At 36.0% G+C, this 6,236-nt stretch overlaps 1 pseudogene; it reads right to left on the bottom strand.

Moving 5' to 3' along the window:
- Positions 1 to 896: 896 nt before the first annotated feature.
- On the bottom strand, positions 897 to 3,940 carry LOC123753670 (zinc finger protein 271-like; annotated as a pseudogene).
- Positions 3,941 to 6,236: the final 2,296 nt, after the last annotated feature.

The following is a 6,236-nucleotide window of genomic DNA, read 5'->3' as shown; positions in this document are numbered from 1 at the left end:
ATTTCCTCCCAGATCAGGGGCAGAGGGGTGTTAGACATAATAGTGGATATGAAAGATCTCCAACTCTCACTCATAGTCGTACAGATGGCCCTACGGGCCACCACACTTGACTTCTGGCGCAAAAGCAAAGAATCAGGCGTCCATCAACAACGGTGTTTCTTCCAGGCCGCACGCTTACAGTGGACAGCCTGAGCACAGGCTGCATTCCACCAGGGAACACACTTCTGTGCGCCCCAGGAGGTAGAGCGAGGAACAGAGCTGAGGGCAGCATCAAAAACTGTGTCATGAAAGGAGGAGGGGGGCTCGGGAAAGAGGAAAATCAGAGAGGTCGGAAAGAGTAACACAAAGGTAAAGAGGTTCCAAACAGCCTTGTCAAACTTCCACCTAGGAAAGGAGAGGGGAGGGTGAGAAAAAAAGTGAGAAGGATGGGGAAAAGGTCACTGTTATGTAGGTCATCAAGAACCCCCCAGGTGAAGTCCATATAAAGAGAAGATAAGCAGAAAGATCAATACAGGAAATGGTAGGAATCAACATGAGTGGGTTCACCAGAATTCACTAGTTATAAAGGAAGAGAAGTGAGCACAAATGGTTCAAGAGGGTGTCCCCGGGTGTTTGTCAGAATATCTCCCCAGAGGGTATGCTGACAGTTAAAATCATCCAAAAGGAGCATAGGCTCTGGTAAAGAGTCCAACAAGTGTTTAGGATCATGAAGAGAAAGCGTAAAATTTGAGGGGAGATAAACGGAACAGACTGCATACCATTTACTCACAAAGATACGGACCACAAAACACTGAATGGGTGACTGAAAAAGTCGGGGGATGAAGGGAATATCAAGACAGATCAAGAGAGCAGTAGAGTTATGTGCAGTAAAAGCTGGAGGGGAAAAGAGAAAGTAATAACCACGTAAGTTTTATTGTTTTCTTTTGGGAGGGAGTTCTTTGGTTGTTTTACCTCTTCCCCTCACTTCATTACACACACAAATTACAATAGCGTGATGCTTCAATGAACAAATCCACAAAGGCCGTGACGAGGATTCGAACCTACGTCAGAAGAGGTAGAACGGCCTATTGACATAGCTAGAGTGCATGAGGGAGCTGTGTAAAACCCTGGTTTGTGTCTCGGAGAGACTGCAGGATTCAAGTAAGTTCAGTAAAACTTCTGGTTTCAACTCTTTTTACCATGTCGTAGCTCAGTCGATAAGGCAGCGTCTGGGATGATCTCGGACATAGGTTCAAATCCTCGTCACGGTCCTTGTGGATTTGTTCATTGATGCATCACGCTATTGTGATTTCTGTGTGTTTTTTACAATATTCAAATGACTCTTATGCTGTATGAATCCTAATGTGCTTTATTAGATTTGATTTGTGTGAAAAGTCTTTTTGACATTCTGAACAGTGATATGGTTTCTCTCCTGTATGAATCCTCATGTGTGTTATTAGAGATGATTTAAGTGAAAAGTCTTTTTGACATACTGAACAGTGATATGGTTTCTCTCCTGTATGAATCCTCATGTGTGTTATTAGAGATAATTTGTGTGAAAAGTCTTTTTGACATTCTGAACAGTGATATGGTTTCTCTCCTGTATGAATCCTCATGTGTGTTATTAGATTTGATTTAAGTGAAAAGTCTTTTTGACATACTGAACAGTGATATGGTTTCTCTCCTGTATGAATCCTCATGTGTGTTATTAGATTTGATTTAAGTGAAAAGTCTTTTTGACATACTGAACAGTGATATGGTTTCTCTCCTGTATGAATCCTCATGTGTGTTATTAGAGATAATTTGTGAGAAAAGTCTTTTTGACACTCTGAACAGTGATATGGCTTTTCTCCTGCATGAATACTCATGTGTGTTATTAGATTTGATTTAAATGAAAAATCTTTTTGACATACTGAACAGTGATATGGTTTCTCTCCTGTATGAATCCTCATGTGTGTTATTAGAGATAATTTTCGTGTAAAGTTTTTTTGACATACTGAACAGTGATATGGTTTCTCTCCTGTATGAATCCTCATGTGTGTTATTAGATTTGATTTTCGTGAAAAGTCTTTTTGACACTCTGAACAGTGATATGCATTCTCTCCTGTATGAATCCTCATGTGTGTTATTAGAGATAATTTTTGTGAAAAGTCTTTTTGACATACTGAACAGTGATATGGTTTCTCTCCTGTATGAATCCTCATGTGTGTTATTATATTTGATTTAAGTGAAAAATCTTTTTGACACACTGAACAGTGATATGGTTTCTCTCCTGTATGAATCCTCATGTGTATTCTTAGATTTGATTTAAGTGAAAAATCTTTTTGACATACTGAACAGTGATATGGTTTCTCTCCTGTATGAATCCTCATGTGTGTTATTAGATTTGATTTAAATGAAAAATCTTTTTGACACACTGAACAGTGATATGGTTTCTCTCCTGTATGAATCCTTGTGTGTGTGTTATTAGCCATAATTTATTTTTAAAGTCTTTCAGACACATTCTACAGTGATATGACTTTTCTCCTGAACTGTCACTTATATAAATTTTGATATTTTTGAAAGTAGTTTAGACAACGTATTTACTTTTTTTCTCTAAATGTTTTGTATGCTATTATGCGAGATGTTTTCATAATATAATTTTGAACATTCAACACTGATGACATTTTTCTTTTGAATAAATATTTGTACAGTTTTCTTGATTGTATAAACCTTTACAGCTATTTGATCCAAAAAGCAAGTATTATCTAATGAAATATTCTACATTTCATTAGTTAAGTCTTGTAGACAATTATTATTAGTATTTGTCTCCTTTATAAATTGTTGTGTTCTTTATAAATCTTAGTAATATATTTGATATATTTTAAATGCATGAGCTTTTATTTATTACTAAAGCAAATATTGTTAAGAGATGCCAAAAACACTTGGACTGTCGGATACATAAATAATTCAAGTAACTACATAGCAATCAGTATAGAGTAACCAGAATAGAGCACACAGGTTATAGTGTTAACTCTGTTGTCAACAGATGGCACTCAATATCAGATAAGCAATTGGAATAATCTAACTTTTGTAGGAATATAAAGTAATTTAATTACTTGTCAAAGACACAAGAGAATGGAAAAAAGTTACAATATGTAAACCACTGGTATTATTCATAAATAGTAAGATAATATTGTGCTTATTTTATTATAAAATGTGCTAGACATAAAATATACTCTACAATATTTCCTGTGAATCAGCAAGTGTAAAAGCAAACATACAAATCTACGTCTCCACATGCGTTCACCAGCAGGAAAGTTAGTGTCCGTGTATAACTTTGTAAATATTACAAACAAATCCTGTGGCAATTTTTTTTTTTAAGATTTAACAAAATGTCTTTGTATAGGAAAATTAAATATATTATAAATTTATTTATAATTATACTGATTTATCATACTGTACATACAGCAACAGCAGAGAGGGATGGTTTATTATAAATACAGCCACAGTATTAAGATGTTTCACTACAGAACCTTATTACAAATATGACCACAGAATTTGGGATGTCTTATTATAAATTTAACCACAGAACTGAGGAATGTCTTATTATAAATATAACCACAGAACTGAGGAATGTCTTATAATAAATATAACCAAAAAACTGAGGAATGTCTTATTATAAATATGATCAGAGAATTGAGGGATGTTCTCTTATAAATATAACCACAGAACTGATGGATGTCTTATTATAAATATAACCACAGAACTGATGGATGTCTTATAATAAATATAACCATAGCAAGAGAGTCAGGTACAGTGGACCCTCATGTGGTTTGTCATTTGCAAAAATATACGTATGTGATTTTTACAAGAACTTACTGATCCAATGTACCATGCACATTGTTATTTTTAAATCCCCAATACAGTCATGTAAATATGTGAATAAATAAATAAATTCTGAGCATTAAGAACACTGATATATTATGTTATTTGGAGAGCCTTTTGAGCTTAAGAGCAAATTACCTAAGAAAAAAATCATAATTACTATACAGTATAAAGATTATTTATTTTAATGCTTTCTCAACATTTACAATGGCTCACATAGGAGAAAAAGTATGAAATGTTTTAAAACTGAAAATATATATTAAACTTTTTTATATTAGAACCTGATAATAAAAATAATTAATTTGAAAATCTTAAAATGTATTCTTCTCAAACAATAGTATTAAAAACAATACTGTACCACATACACAATGAACTAATAAATACCGAGATTTTTATATTAATGATACACCAAATTTAATTTAAATACACATTTCCTTTGTTACCATAGTACATAAGATGTTAATAATGCATGACATATTGATAATACATGTAGTCATTGACATGAGTGTGCTGAAGACAGTCTTACCCATTTACATGTAGTATTTCTTACACCATAATGTGTTTCATAATGCTGCTGACAACATGTATGCAGTATATCTGACACTGTGTGGATGCTGACACTGCAGGTATTATTCAACACCACTGGGTCCTGACACTGCAGGTATTATTCAATGCCACTGGTTTCTGGCACTGCATGTATTATTCTTCTGGTGACCGTAGGAGCTGTGGAAGAAAAGATTGAGAGATTACCAAGTCGTTTAAAGTCAACAAATACCAAATACAGAATCTTCGAAATCTAGTAAAGATTTCCCAAATAGGATTTTTTTTTAATAATTCCAATACTATAATGGTTCTTTCTCCAAATAAAACGAAGATATACAGTATAGGTAAAATATATCAGCCAGCAGACTGCTAACAGGTACAAATCCCTGCGGACAGGAATCTTAGCAGATACAATATATATGGAAAAAGGCAAACATAATTCCAATCTACAAAAATGGTATTCGAGAAGACCCTCTAAATTATAGACCTGTACCGTTCTTACCCACCTGCCAATCCATCCACCTACCTGCTCAACTCACCCACCCACCTGTTCACCCATTTCCCTGGCACCCACCTGTTTACCCACATGCCTGCACGCCCACTTACCCACCTGTCAATGCACCCACCCACCTATTCACCCACCTGCCTGCTCACCCACTTGCCTGCTCGAACCTGTTCACCCACCAAGCCCATCTACCTGCCACTGCCAATTACTTTAATGTACAAAATGCAAAAAATCACCACAAAAGAAGAGGCAGGTCGGCCGCGTGACTGGGAACCACTCGCTTGGTCGACCTGAACGTGTACCAACAAATATCGGAAGTCGACGACACCATCGGACGTCGAGTCGCATTTTTCTATGAAATTTACATCGTAACTCGAAATTTTCGTAAGAAGGGGCAATCGTATGTCGAGGTGCCACTGTATTTGGTAGGGTTTCAATAATCAGGTAAAAATAGCCATGTGAAAAAATAAATGGGAACAAAGACTCGAGTTATATTTGTGCTGTTTCCCCAGATATACATCCCATTTTCTTTCAATTTTGTTCCAGAGAAAACATCTGGTCAGTGGTAGCCTGAGGCCAAATTGGGTCTCCAGAAGAAAAATTCACCCAGCGTTGCAGGGGTGTCACATGACCTGATGTCATCAGTAGGGGCCCCCTACCTACGAGTGACCCAATGGGGTCATGTATACAGAGGGTCAAGGTTCCTTACAAAGAACAAGTTGGATATTACTGTGTAGTAAGCCTTTTCTTGAATTTGCAAGAAACTGTGGGGTTCTCAGTCATGGTAGGCAACCCAAGGAACCAGGATAGCATGTGGAGGTTGGATATTTGGGGTTTAAATGGCTTCGGAGAGTCGTGTGTGTTTGATGATGGGTAAATGTTTCAGTCAATAATTGTCGTGCTTTTAATCTGAATGAGGGGTCCTAGTTTACGCTCTAGTCATAAAATAAATTCCTTAGTATATTTCCTATGGAAAATGAGCTTTCAGTACTCTATATAAATTAAAAATGAGGTCAAGAAAGGCATGTTTATATATGTAGTGTTTTAGGTTGAAACTGTTTACCCAAGTCACCCCCGAGCTCTTGCACCGTTTTCTGTAGCCAAAGTAAAGATTTCATTTTCTGTGGAAGCAATAATAATAATTTAAATTTAATAATTGTCTGTGTGAGCCATTAATCATTTAGCCAGAGAATGTTTATCATATTGAAATCGTTCCCCAAACTAGATTCACATCATCACCATAGCAAAGTAAGTAATTATCAAAAGAAGGCACCAAACAGGGAAGGCTATGTAGCACCATCAAATGCGCAAAATAATCAGAGAGCGCTATATATCACCAAAA

This window comes from Procambarus clarkii, chromosome 12, assembly GCF_040958095.1.
Source record: "Procambarus clarkii isolate CNS0578487 chromosome 12, FALCON_Pclarkii_2.0, whole genome shotgun sequence".
NCBI classification, from domain to species: Eukaryota; Metazoa; Arthropoda; class Malacostraca; order Decapoda; family Cambaridae; genus Procambarus; species Procambarus clarkii.
This window is presented reverse-complemented; position numbering and strand designations above follow the sequence as displayed.